Source organism: Cavia porcellus, unplaced genomic scaffold, assembly GCF_034190915.1.
Source record: "Cavia porcellus strain 051 isolate PalLab524CR breed Dunkin Hartley unplaced genomic scaffold, mCavPor4.1 scaffold_1, whole genome shotgun sequence".
Lineage (NCBI taxonomy): Eukaryota > Metazoa > Chordata > Mammalia > Rodentia > Caviidae > Cavia > Cavia porcellus.
This window is the reverse complement of record NW_026947484.1, coordinates 212320542-212334676: the sequence shown is the minus strand read 5'-3', so window position 1 is coordinate 212334676 and position 14135 is coordinate 212320542. Positions and strand designations below refer to the sequence as shown.

Below are 14135 nucleotides of genomic sequence, written 5' to 3'. Positions count from 1 at the left end.
GAAAGGCGAACTCCAGATGAAAGGCTCGGAGTAATTTCCTCTTTGAAAAGACGAATGAAAAGAGGGGCAGGGGAACTGTAAGAGCTGGGCAGCAACTTTGGAGGTTCTGACAGGTTTCCGTTTTTGTCTTCATGAACATTTATCACCTCTGCTGTGCCTTAATTTGTTAATTGATTCATAGACTATTTGTTTCTCTCCCTTCAGCAACTCTCATTTTGTTCACCACTATATCCCAAGTATATCAAACAACACGTGACACATACTAAAGTATTTAACAAATATTGGCCTAATGAATGGATTTTTTAAAACTTTTTTTTTTATCGGTACCGGGGATCGAATTCACGACCATGTACTTGCAAAGCAGGCGCTTATGCCGCTGAGCTAAATCCCCAGCCCCTATATTGGCCTAATGAATAAATGACAGAAGAGCTGCAGTGGCAGGGGACAGGAAAGGCACTGACTAAATATAATCACACAATAAAGTGAGAAGGGATCCTGTGTTAGTTTTCTGTTATAATTACCTTATTAAGAGAAAAGGTTTAGTTTACAATTTTGGAGGTTCCAATTCTTGACAGGGTGGATCTATTCCTTTTAAGACTTCGCTGAGGTTAGGGAGTACCATGTTGACAGTGAAGTGGAGTAAATTCGCTCATATCAAGTAAAAGAGAGAAAAAGGAAAGACTAGGTTTCATAATCCCCTTTGAGGGCTTATCCCTCAACCTAAAATCTCTATGTCCCAGGTCTTCAAGTTTCCACTAGCTCTCAATATGGCCAAACTGGAACCCAAATCCCCTGGGACCCCGGGGAACATTCCAGATGTAAAATGCCGATGAGATACTGGAGCATCAAGTAGGTAGAGGATTATTCCGAGTTTCAGCACTGGATAAGTGATAAGATACTATCAAATAAGGTAGGAATATAGAAGAAATAGGTTACCTGGACTCCAGAGTGTACAGGAATTTCAACTTGGTTACATTTTGTTGGTAGGCAAGCCAAACTGTCTAAAAGGCACTTATATATGCAGATTCAGACCAAGCTGTCCAGACGTCAGAACGGTTAGATCATCTAGTGTGCATCAGAGGATTATGAGGCTCAGAAGGAGAAGTCTGAGGATCAGATCCTGCGGCTCTTTCAAGTAATCGACAAAGACCAGACTCAGAAAAATTAACTGAAGACAAAGACCATCTGAGGGTGTATGGTGTCCGCAACAGTGGGGCCAGGGGAAAAGAAAAACCTTCAAGAATGTAGGTCACAGAAACCACTCCAAGAGAACATGCAAGATTCAGGCCTACAAAGTGACCTTTGAACTTAGTCTTATATATATCACTAGTATCCTTGGGGAGCAGCCCTTTCCACGGCCCAGTAAGGGACACTAGAACGCATTCAGCGTTTTCACGCGTTGAAACGTGACTATGTTTAACAGTAAAAAGCGGCCAGTGAATTTGCGAGACTATCTGCCCGTTTCCGTGGATCTTGGGATTTAGTGACAGGGTAGCTCCATGCTGGAGACAGCTAGAGAGACTCATTCACATTTTCCTACCCAGCACTCACTCCTTCCATTCAGCGTTTTCCTTTCTTCACCCTCTCGGAGCCGAAACTATGGACAAAGCGTTCTCAGAAATCCTACTTCAGACTGACCTTCCAACCCAAAGCCCACCGGTAGCCCTCCGGGCGCCACGTGACCCGCCTCAGCCCTTGTGACTCGCCTTCATCGCCCCCGCCCCTCGGGCCGCAGCCCGCTTTGCCCCGCCCCTCAAACCCACGTGACCGCCTCTCTCCCACCTGACTGGCTCCTCCCTTTCCCCCGGCTGGACCCGGCCACAGTCGTAGCTGCCCGACTCCAAAATGGCAGCCACGCACAGCGCGCACCCCAGTGGCCGGACCTCACTGACTCCTAGGCTCGGCTCTTCTCCCTCCCGGCCTCCCCGCTTCTGTATTGGCCTTCACCTCCACGCCTCTGTATTGGCCGCTGGGAATCCCGCCCCTCCAAAGTCCCGCCTGTTATTGGTCACGGTAGGCTGCCCTTCAGAGAGGCGTGCCCCTGCTCGCCCCCGCCCCCTCTCCGGGAGGTATTTTTCATTCCGGTGGGGGCTGGGGGGAGGGGGGAGGGGAAAGGGTGAAGAGGGGGAGGTTGTGGAGGACCCGGGGTGGGGACCTGGCTGGGGCATCTGGCGGAGCTGGGGTCTCCAGCATCTGTCTGGAGGAAGCGAGGCCGCGCTGGCTGGGCGGTCGGAAGGGACGGGACTTACCGGCGGGAGGGCACGCTTGCCCTCTTGGTGGCTGCGCTGGGTGGGCCGGTCCTGCCTGGCCGCAGGTGCCCTGAATGAGGCCGTCCCCTGCGCCGCGGCCAGATAGTGTGTCCTCCGTCACCGGCTCGGCCGCCGGCCCCCGCCCCGCCGTTAGCGGCCGCCTCTTGCCCGGTGCCCGCGCCTGGCGCAGTCCGCCTCCGGCCCCCCCTCCCCGCACCCTAAACCCCGCGCTAGCAGCGCCGGCCTCAGGTCGGGATGGGCCGGCCGAGAAGAGGACGGCGACTCCCGGCCCAGAGCCTCTGCACGCTGCGCCGCGCGTAGTGGGAGCTGGTGCGTAGTAGGCTCCGAGGCGTTTCTGGAGAGTTGCTTTTCTGGTCGGAGGAAGGTAGGGCACCTAAGGGGAAGGGGTCGTCTCAGGCTAGTGGGAAGGCATTCGTGGTCCGGATGGATAGGGGGAGGTGACCGGGCATGGGGTGCAGGCAAGAGGGCACCGGCCAAGTCACTTGGGGCTCTGAGGCATGCATGTGGGGGTTCCTCAAGGTCGACGAGAAAAGATTCAGTGCGAGATAAGGGAGGGCAATAGGGAGCATGTATGGCGAAAGGACCCGGCACCTCCGGGGCTTTAATCCGAGGTAGCTAAGGAAAGGATGCGGAGGCGGGCGCAAGGAAGACCCCGCTGCTACTCCTTGGGCTCCTAAGATTCTTTAGGCATCAGAGTAGCTGAAGCGAAGAGACTTTGTGTGGAAGGTGTTGCATTTAAAGGATGCTAAGAAGCAGTGTAAGTAAGCATATCACGGTTTGGACCTGAACTTTGAAAGGCTTGAGGAATCCAGAGTCACGAAGAGGTTTTGACATCTTTGGTGTTCCAACCGAAAGGTGGCTCACCACTTGGACTTTGTCAGTGATCCTCTAAATAAAATTGTATGTATATATTTGATTGTATTTTGTCAGTTACTAATTGTTTTGGGAATTCTTGTGGCAGCCTCTCCATCTATACTGCTGGTTTACTTCCCAATTTAACATTTAGGCTCGACTGTGCTATTATAATTTGCTGTTGAGTTTTATTTTATAAGGTTAACAAATCTGTGGCTTTTTTAAAAAACAAGGTCATGCAAAATGAATTACATGTTTTATAGAAGTTTTAATATGCTTTAAGAATCGAACCGGGAAGGAAATGTTAGTAGGCTAGTATCTCTAGAAAGTAATACTAAAAAATACTCAGCTTGAGTTTCTAGCAGTTGGGAGTCTTGTGTCAGATGCATAATTTAATCTAAATCTTACATTTACATAATCCTTTTGAAAATGAGTTAGGAACAGAGAAAGGCACACCAGGATTAGCTACCAATAGTGACTGTCCATACAATCCACTTTCATGACAGTCCATGAAGGGTTTTCATTTCACTGAAGAGAATATGTTAAGAATTGCACAGTTTTATGTTTCATCTTTTAAATATTTTCTTGGTCTTATATTTACTAAGTTCTTTCATTTGCTGAGTACTGTACAGTTTATGAAATGAAAGCTTGTTTGATTAGGGAGTACTTAAACATAATTTAGAAAAATTCCTAGATCATGCTTTGCCCGTTAATTCATTGACCAGAGAAAACATTTCTGCAAAAAGGTGCTAATGTATTCAGTTGGCCTCTTTAATCCTTGAATAACTAGTGGATAATTACATTTTTGTCCCTATTGTCCTTGAATTTTACTATTTGTCCTTACAAAGAATGTATTGGAATACAAAATAGTAGCCTAAGATACTCCAAACCTAACACCTTTTAAACATTGTACTGGCTTCTCCATTACTCACCTTGAGAATCATCTCTGACAAACCAGCTGTTGGGAACGCTTTCATTTCTCACCTTGTTTGGATTGTACTCTTTTCTTCTGTTGTAGAACTAAAGAAAAATAAAGCTTACTGGCTGTAAAGTAATGGTATTAAAGAGAATGAGAATGGGTAGCTTGGAAAAAGATACATGTATGTGCATGAGTCACATTTCTTTTAGAGCTAGAAGAGTTGGCCAAGGAGATGATTATTTCACACATCAGGAAACCAAGGCCCAGAGACCTGTAGTAGAAGGGACTAAATTGCTGTTTAGTACTGGACCTAAAATGATGGGCAGATGCTCTGGACTCCAGTCCGGAGTTTCCTGTTTTATCACACTCACATTGTTTATTTCTAAACCATACATGCTAGTGCCAACTATAAATGGTTTTTGGATTATTTGTGATATTGTTTCTTTGTAAGGATGGGGAGAAGGTTGAGTACTTTTATATGTAAAATGATATAAAACTATCAGCATTTATATAAAAGTTTAAAACAAAATGCTATATTAGTGGAAATGCTGATAGCTTTCTCATTGGAGACAAACTATCATGTAAATTAAGATATTAGATAAGATTAGGCTAGCATTTTATAATTTTTATGCCAAGAGAATTTGCTTTGAAGATTTTCATAACTCAAAGGGCTTACTTACAATAATGAATTACACGAAAATTACTTCTAGTGTGGGGATTTGGTTATGTTAAAATGGCCATGAGCATCTTTTGAAGAGAGCAGTAGTGGACTTACATGATAATTATGAACCATAATCTCTATCATAATTGTATTAGAAAAAGAGTTTTTATATTTCAGGCACTTAACATGAGTCTCAGGCAAGTGATTTAACCAGTGTGTCTCTAGGCTTCCTCATCTGTGGTGTGGTTATTGAAAGTACCTCCTCCTGGTATAATGGTGAAGAGTAACTGTGCCTAGCACATGGTAAGAGTGCAACAAGTATTAGAAATTATTATGGTTCATTAGATAGAAGTAAGTCCTTGATGGTGATTTATTTCCTTTCTGTTAAAACTGTCACTTTCAGCATACAAAAGATGTTTTTATGTACTACTATGGGCATAGTGGTGCACACCTGAAATTCTAGCACTCTGGGAGGCTGAGGCAGGAGGCTCACAGGTTTGAGGCCTGCCTGCATAATTTAGCAAGACCCTATCTCAAAAGAAAATGTAGAACAGGCTGGGGAATGAAGCTCAGTGCAGCCGTCCCAAGCTCAAACCCCAATACTACTCCTCCCAAATTCCTAGATAAATTCATCCTCAAATAATTGTCTGCCTTTAGGGCACTTAGCACAAATGATGCTCTCATGTTTTGAGCATCTCATGATGCTCTCCTACTTACGTTGGGTCTTAATTAGGTCTGTAGATCAAATTAGACATAGTATTTCCATTTTTTCTACATGTTGTATGGGAAATCAAATATGCCACCCTAAAATGTGTCTCTTTGGCATATTTCCAGATGACTGTTCAGAGTGGTAGGGGGATACATGAGTAGCTCTGAAAAGCTCTCCTTTTGTGGAGGACAGTTCAATCTGCATATAAAGATCTGTATTAGTGATATAAACAGCTACATGCTCTGAGGTCACCTTATTTCCCTTGTCTGATCTAACAAAGATTACTAGGTACCCCATTCTTTCTGCAGATTGCCACAGGATGTCACATATTTTTCTGAGGCTTGTACCTGACAGAATTTATCTGCAACGAGTATGGTACCTCTCCCTCCAACCCCCACCGCCCCAGATTTCTGAGTCTTTGTCTTTTTGGTAGCTCAGAGTGCTATTTAATCGCCCCTACCCGCTTTCTGTGGTGCTGGACATGGAACCTAGGGCCTTGTGCAAAGCTAGATAAGTGCTCTACTATTGGCTGCACCATCAACCTGCCCCCTTTTCTAATCTCATATATTGCAGGGCACCTATGTGCTTCCACATCATAAATTTGTAAGCTTTTTCTCTTGTTAAATCTATTTTCAGTTAATTTTCTAGATTAAAATATCAAACTTTGAGAAGGGGAAATTTCCTTCTTTGGATGACATTGAGGACTCTATTGCAGTTTCATTCTAGAATAAAAATGCTAGTTATTGATTTGCAGATAAAATTCATTGAGTTTTCAAGGCCTACTAGTTAAACTTAGGTAAGAAAAGAGGAATTTATAATGCCTGTTGATTTCAAATCATTTCTGTCAGTGGAAACATGAGAAAATCATTGAATCTTGTTTTCTATTAAGTGACTTTTCAGTGAATATACATTAAAACTCTTAGGTTTTAGTGGTAAAAATTGTGCAACTCCAATTGTATAACAAAGTTCTAATCAACAAATTAGAACTTTTGTAACCCAGGTTCAATTAGTATTATGACCATGTGGTTGGTCTACCTGCCTGCCTTCCTTTCTTTCTTCTCTCTGTCTCTGTTTCACTCTTGCTCTCGTGCGCTCTCTCTCTCTCTTTGCTGAGAATGGAACTTAGGGCCTTGTGCTTGCTCTGCAAGTGCTCTACCACTGAGCTACATCCCCAGTCTTTAATTTCTTGCCTGTCACATAAAACCCTACCTTTTTTAGACTCTTTTTTAACAGTATTTTTTTAAACTGTACCCCACTATCTTTTAATTGCACTTTTAGTCTACTTTACACATGTGAGTTTAGAATAGAAGCAAATTGTAGCTTCAGAGCATATTTATTAATAGCAGAGTCTTTTTATTATTTTAGATTTCAGGCATGTGTACTATTGGTGGCACTTCACATATAAGTAAATGGGTCAACTCAGTCCAAGATGATGGTAATAGTGTCACTGACAGTGGAGGTCTTTATCTCCTGCCATCCCCCAAATACACACAGGAGGCACGATGAGAAGGAAGGAAATTTTATTCAAAGCTGACTCTGAGGAGTTGCCACAGATTATCACCTTACTGTGTCCGGGTATGCAAGGGCCTTTTATAAAAGTAAGAAACAGAGAAGAAAGAATGTAAGAAGACAGTAGACAACTCTAGGCTTGCTTCATCCCTCCTTCCCTTCCCCATAGAAGAGAAACTTGACTCTTGGAGCCAGCATCTTTTATCCATTGCTCTGCTGAGCTGAGGACAGGTGGCCAATTCCTGTATGCCAGAGGAAGTCTGGAACTCTAGATTTTTTTTAAAAAAAATTCTAAACTTTAAAGCTCATTTGGCCCTGCTGATTACAATGGGCTCAATCCCCAGGACCACCACCAAAACAATTTCTAGGGTCATATTTTTACTTTTAATGTTTGGAAAGTGACCAAATTCTAATCTTCATCAGTTGTTGGATTTGTGGTAGGCTTTTAGGAAATTTTGTAGAACCAAGACATCCAGATACTTTCTTGAAGTCTGTTCAATAGTCTACTTAAATTATTTAAATCTGATTTTTAGGAGACATCAAAAATATGTCATACTAAAATATAACCAATTGTGGCTCATTTTTTCATTAGATTAGCATTTGAATCTGGTTAGAGCAGAAGTAATTTTGAAAGGGTAGTTAGTTAGGCTTCATTGTTGACTCATGTTAAAATTGGAGAAATTTGTTTCTAAGTACAGTAGTTTTAAGTGAAAATTAGTTGCCTGCCTTTAAGTGTATGTGAAAAGTTCTAATGAATGATTTGAGAGAGGCTGTATTATGAATGACAGTATTATGAAATACAACAACAATATATTTCCACTGGCTCTGATATATTGTTTAGTACTGGGGAAACCAAAATCTGCCACTCGAAAATATACTTCTTTGGCATATTTCAAGATGGCTATCCAGAGAAACTGTAGGTTCTGGAATAATTCTAAAGAGTTCCCCTGTTGTCAAAGAGATTTACAACTATAAAGGAAATTGACATTAATACACAGTGAATGCAAGTTTATCTGTCTAAAGAAAGGTCTAAGAAAGATCACATCACAGGAAAAGAGATTAGAGGTCTACACCTCCCCAGCCGGGGATTGCCCCAGGCAGCTCTTATTACAGGAGAGACCTTATCTCCAAAACACCCTGAACAGCTGTGCGGTCCTCCCTAGCTTGTTGCTGCTTCAACCTAGAAGCTCCAGTTATTTCTTTGTGCAGTTAGGGTACCATGTAAACTTTTTAATCTTTTGGTCCTCCTTGGAGTTATATTTTGTCTTGTGCATGTGCATATTCATGTACAGTCTTCAACTATGGATTCAGCCAACCTCAGATTGAATATACTGTACCTGGAAAAAAAATGTAGTACTGAACATATACAGACCATTTTTCTTGTTATTGTTCCCCCCAGACAATACTGTATAACATCCATTTATATACCACTTATATATAATATGGGAGAGTGTCATACATTTATATGCAAATACTAAGGTCTAAGCGTGTACAGACTTTTGTATCTTAATGAGGTTTGAGTGCCCTGGAACCAACCTTCTTCTGATAGCAAGGGTCTAAGGTTTATTCAAAAGTTAAAGGATTAATTTGCTAAACATTAAATATGATGTCAGAGAAGTCAGTTACCTTTTTAAGGGTTAAATATGCATGACACCAAAGAGGAGCTGGTTTATCTAATTATTTATGCTTTGGTTTTGGCTGTTTACTTGAGATAGCAGTTTGGGCCCATTGCCCTTCAGGTAATCAGGCTAAGACTGGTTTTGTTTAATATTTTTATAAATGATTTAAAAGACATACTGGCAGTGAAAGTTGCCAGATTTGTAGCTGACTTTGTGTATTGTTCCAGGTAGTTAAAAGCCAAGCCAACAAAGAAAAGCTACAGGAACATCCTTTGATGAGTTTTCTTGTGGCACAGAACGAGATAATGCATTTATGAGAAGATATTCCAAGTTGTATTTATAGTACCTGAGTTGTGACCCAGGAAGGAATCCAGGAGTTTGAGAGATAGCTTCCTTGAAGGTATTTGTTGTGGTTGCTACTGAACAGAAAGTCTTAAAAGAGTTTGCTGAGGATTGTTGAGCCTCGTTCTGGAAAAAAACCCTCATGTTTTACGTAAGGATAATTATAAAAAGGGTGGCCATTTTTTCACTGTTGTGTTCCAGACTAAATGATTTATAGCTATTCATTTATTTAATTTTCTTAACAATTATGAAACGTAGGTGGTATTCAGTTTTGTAGAAGAGGAAATTTGATTCAGCGCTGATAAGCAACTTTTCCAAATCAGCCAATATGTGGTGGATTTGAAACTAGGCTCTAGTCTTTTGATTGCTAATCCTGGACATTTTCCAGGATGTTAGAAGGCAGCTCTTAAAACTTGTAATGGTTCAGAGCTTATGAAGTACAGTACCTTTAAATCCTCGCTATCTTCTGCTTTAGATGTCATTACAAGGATGATATCGAAATACTCTGAGGGAATTTAGAGGCATAATTTAAGTTCTTTATTAAAAAAAAAAAAAAACCTATGGATGTTTTGGTGTTTAGTTTTACCCGTGGAGACTGCTAAGTTAGTTAGCAGTCTCATAACTTAGTTATGAGACTTAGTTATTTAGGCTGCTCATAAAACATTTCACCTCTTTACTTAATGCTGGATCATTAATGTTCATTAATAAAAGTGACATTAATTAACAAGAAGAATAGTATTTAGTAGAAAAGGTCACAAGGGTAGCAGTCCAAAGACCTAGATTTTTCTTTTGGAATAAAATAGCAACGTGTAAAACATCAGGATAGTATTTGAACAGCTATCACATTTTTGTTGTTAGAGTGGAGAAATGCTTAAGACCTGTTGAGAGATGAGCAGGTAAAGAAGAATTTGTGAGGTTCTGAGGCAGAGAGAATAACAGCAACATATTAGATGAATCATTTAACCTTTTTGAATTTCATTTTCCCCAACTTTGATATAAAACACAGTTACCAACTACATGTATAACAATTTGCTGATTTGCGGGTCCAAAAAATGAGTTTGTAAGGTCTGCAAGTAAGCATCTATGAAAATGGTTGATAAATTTTAAATGTCATCTGAATGAGAATGATAGAATAATACCAGTGTAAAGGAAGACATTGTGAAAATGAAGGTGACTGGAAGAGAAAAGAAAGTTGAGGAAAAACAGGTGGGGAAGAAAGGTATTAAAGATGAAAGAAGAGAGAGGTGAAGAAAATTGTAGTTCACTCTCTGCCAGTCATAGGTAATAGTTCTGTCACTGAAGAATTTTAATATTAATTTATAGTAAGAAAGAAACTAAGCAAGTGGTTGAAGCATTTCACTCACTTTTCCATTTAGTCTACACTGACTGTTAATAAGACCATGAAAATAGGCTAATTTAGAGTTGGCTGCACTGCTGGATTGTTTCTTCACTCATTACTTCTTTACAGGTTTAGCTAATGGCTTTAAATGATATAAGCGTGCTCTTTAAAGTAAGCTGACCTGAGTTACTATTTGTTTTGGATTATTCAAAATGAAAGGGCATAGTGTGTATAAGAAGGATAAAGTCTAATCTTTCTAAAGGAGCATAAAAGAAAATTAGGTTGGGACCATGGCAGAATGGGAACAAACTGTGGAGAGTCCTATATACAGTATACTAGTTGAAGTTGTATTTAGTTCTATATATAGGGAAATGACACATAAGATTTTATGTTTTAGAATATTGACCATAGCAGTAATAAGAAAAACAATATGAAGAAAAAGAAATTGGAGGCATTAACTCGCCAAATAATTATTTGGCACATAATACATATGACAGGGTGAGTGAATTGAGGCAGTTTTCTCTGGGCTCTAGGTGGTAGTTCACAGGGATACCATTTAAGCTTCTGCCCTAGTTCAGGAAGGGATTATATGACTGTCTGAATTAAGGAGTTTGTAGTGCAGGTGAAAGCAAGATCCCTGATTTCTGAGAAATTTATGAGTTTAAGCATCCAGACTTGATTAGTGTTGGAGATAAAAAAGACTGATGATGAGGCTAAGGCCCCTAGTTTTGCAGTGGGATAAGAAGTATAAGTTTGAGAGAGGGAATTTAATTCAGTTCCCACACAGATGATTAATTATGCCTTTTATGTAAGTGGTGATATGACCAATATAATAGTTGAACATAGAAGCTGAGATCAGGAGATGATTTGAGATTTTAGACAGCATTTAGAAGGCATACAGTTCATACTTAAAAATCATGAAATTGGGTGAATAATGATAATTTCTGATGGTGCATTCAAAAGAAAAGATTATTGGCACTTTGTTAACAGTGTATTATAAAACGTTTATCTGTTAGCTATTGCCACCAAAATTCTACCACCTAGGCTTGCAAAGAATATATGGAGATCTGAAAAATCAGACTTCCCATGTGTAAAAATACTTGCTACCAAAAAGCTTACCAAAATATTTTAGGGTCTTTGCAGTGGTGTATCATTTGAGGTTTTCCTTCCTGCTTTTGCTACCTGCCTTGCTTTCCAGTAACAATTCAGGGACTGCTTTGAGGAGTGTCCTTCCTTATTCCTTACCTGTAATTTCATGTTGAAATCCCTGTTTGCTTTCTTGGACTGTTGCAGTAATCTAAACAGAGACTAAAATTTAAAGGCTTCTTTCACCTTCATTAAAATCTAGCTCAGAGTATCCCTAAGCCACCAGCATTTTGTCTGTTTTTCTCCTACCCTTTTAGCTGCTTAGAGCCTAAGTCCCTGGCTGCTCAATGAGGGAAAAATAAAGATAGTTTGTAAAGAACCTTGAAGAAGCTTGCAACTTTTAGTTTTCCCCTGAAGAGAGTCTCTCTATGCGATGGGATGCAGTTGGTGAGTCATTAAGATAAATCCAGTTTTGGTAAGATAAATACATCTGTTAGGAGAACGATCTTCCAATGCTGAGGATTTTGTGGAAAGAATTTCAAGTTAGGTGCTTCAGTACTTAATCGGAAAGATGAATTTTTGGTTCAACTGTAAAGAGAAAGACAAGGGTGTCCATTGAAAAGTAGGAATAATACTATTTAGAGGTAGGAAAACAGTACCAGGATATTAGAGCATTAAGGGAAAAAACAAAAAAAACTCCGTATCTAAAAATGGTGAAAGGAATTCCATATCTAAAAATGCATATTTGAGTTAGTGTTAATAGGAGTAGATGATTGAATGCTGCTAGTCACCTTTCCATTACTATGAGACACTTTGAGATAAGCAGCCTGCAAAGAGAAGAGGTTTCTTTTGGCACAAGGTTTTGAAGGTTTCAGTCCAAACTGTTGGGTTTGACTCCTTGTGTGGGCCTGTGGTGAAGCAAAGCAAAACCACTCATCTCATGACCAGGAAGTGAGAAAGAGGATGAGACCAGGGTTCCTGGTTTCTCTTCAGGGCAATCGCAAAGTTTTTACTGCTTCCATTTGTGCATTGGGGGCCAAGCATTTGACACATGGGCTTTTAGGGAACATTCAAAACCTAATCTATAGCAGTTTGAATGAGATAGTAAGAAATTAGAGAAGTTAGATTCAGGACTAAAATTTGACTTTGGAAATCACTGAAGCACGAAGTACAAAATTGAACCTGAACAGAGATGGTAACATAAATAGCAACTTAGCACAACAATAACAGCTTTATATGTAGTTGATGAAACAGCTCTGATTACTTAATTTATATATGAGTAAGTGCCTTGTATCTTTTTGTTTGCCTATGTACTTTTATAATAGTGATCCTCAAACTTTCCTGGGTGTGAGAATTACATGGATCTCTTGTTCAGAATTCTGTATATAATTCTAGACCCTAGCTCCACCCCAGAATTTTGGTTCAGTAAGGAATAGAGTCTAGATGATTCTGATACGTATGATGCTCAACCTGAAAGAGTACTATTTTTGAGGGTGGATAGAGAGTTAAGAAGTTAGAACTTCTGTATGATTTATGTATAGTGAGGTACATAGCTGATAAGCATACAGTTCCATACTTTTGGCAGTTGATGTTCATGTAACTCATGATTTTTATCACCCTCCAAAAAATCACTTGTGCCTCTTCTCCCTTAGTCCTGTTGTTTCCTCCTTTTAATACTTGAACCACTGTTCTAATTTCTTTCACTATAAAATTAACTTTGTTCTAGATTTTCAAATAGGGTTATGTAGCAGGAACTCTTTTGTACCTGGCTTGTTTTAATTAGTATGTTTTTAAGGTTCATCTACCATGTTATATGTATCCGTAGTATGGGTAATTATTGTGGAAAGGATTGTTTTCAGTTTTCAACTATTAGAAGATAAAACTATGAGCATTCTTGTGCAAGTCTTTTTGTGACACATGCTTTCTTTTCTCTTAGCTGAATACCTACAAGTGGAATTGGTGGATTATGAGGTAGATGTATAGATCAGTTTCTGAGATGAGTTTACCATTTTATATTCCTATCAGCAGTCTATCAAACTGCAGTTTGTTCTTTTCTTTACCAGTGTTCAGTCTAGTTATCATGCTGGAGTATCTTGTGGTTTGAATTTGGAATTTCCTGGTGATTATTGATATTGAGCACTTACTAATGTGCTTGTAAGCTGTTTACATATTTTTTTGTGAAATATCTCTTCAAGACAGCCAGTCACCACTTTTAATGCGTGTTTGTCATTTTACTGTGTTTTAGGTTATCAGGACATGTGTATATACCATAATTCACACAGACATGATACGAGTTCCTGTCATACAGAATATATATATTAAAAGCTTTTCCCACCAGTTTCTGGCTTGTCTGCCATTGTCTTTACAGTGACTCTCAGCAAAAATTCTGAGTGTGATGGAATGTTTTATCAATATATTCTTTTATATTAGTGTTTTCTAAGTCCTGTGTAAGAACTCCATAGTTCTGTAACTATTCTGTGTTTCCTTCCAGATGTTTTATGATGGTATCTTTATTTTTAGGCCTGTGAGTATCTTGGTTAATTTGGGGGAAGTAATAGTTGAGGTTAAATATTTTTCATCAGTAGCCAGTCTTTTGAGAATAATTTGTTCAGATGACTTTCTTTTCCCCATTAATTGGTGCCTTGGTCAAAGAACAGTTAACTGAGTAAGTGTAGGTCTATTTCTAGACTTTATTCTGTTTTAATCCACGTTCTGTGTTTATGCCAATGTCATACTGTGTTGATCATCATAACTTTAGAGTCTTGAAAGGTAATATAAGGCTTCCAATTTGTTCTTTTCAAGATTGTTTGTACTTCTCTAGATACTGCT

The 14135-nt window shown here is 39.7% G+C and overlaps 1 protein-coding gene and 1 long non-coding RNA gene across 5 annotated transcripts in view; one reads left to right on the top strand and one right to left on the bottom strand.

Moving 5' to 3' along the window:
* The window catches only part of LOC111757735 (uncharacterized), a 40371-nt gene extending 38640 nt beyond the window's left edge, over positions 1-1731 (bottom strand). Inside the window, exon 1 of the long non-coding RNA XR_010040457.1 lies at positions 937-1731. This is a non-coding gene — a long non-coding RNA (uncharacterized LOC111757735). The remainder of the gene's footprint in view (positions 1-936) is intronic.
* An 84-nt stretch (positions 1732-1815) lies between these two features.
* The window catches only part of Socs5 (suppressor of cytokine signaling 5), a 62191-nt gene continuing 49871 nt past the window's right edge, over positions 1816-14135 (top strand). Inside the window, exon 1 of one of the 4 annotated variants that reach the window (XM_005005063.3) lies at positions 1816-2013. The gene's annotated coding sequence lies outside the window, so the exon portion shown is untranslated. Of the gene's footprint in view, positions 2070-2318; positions 2635-14135 lie in introns of those variants that run through there. The other 3 variants (XM_023566370.2, XM_005005062.3, XM_013155777.2) reach the window with 3 other exon arrangements.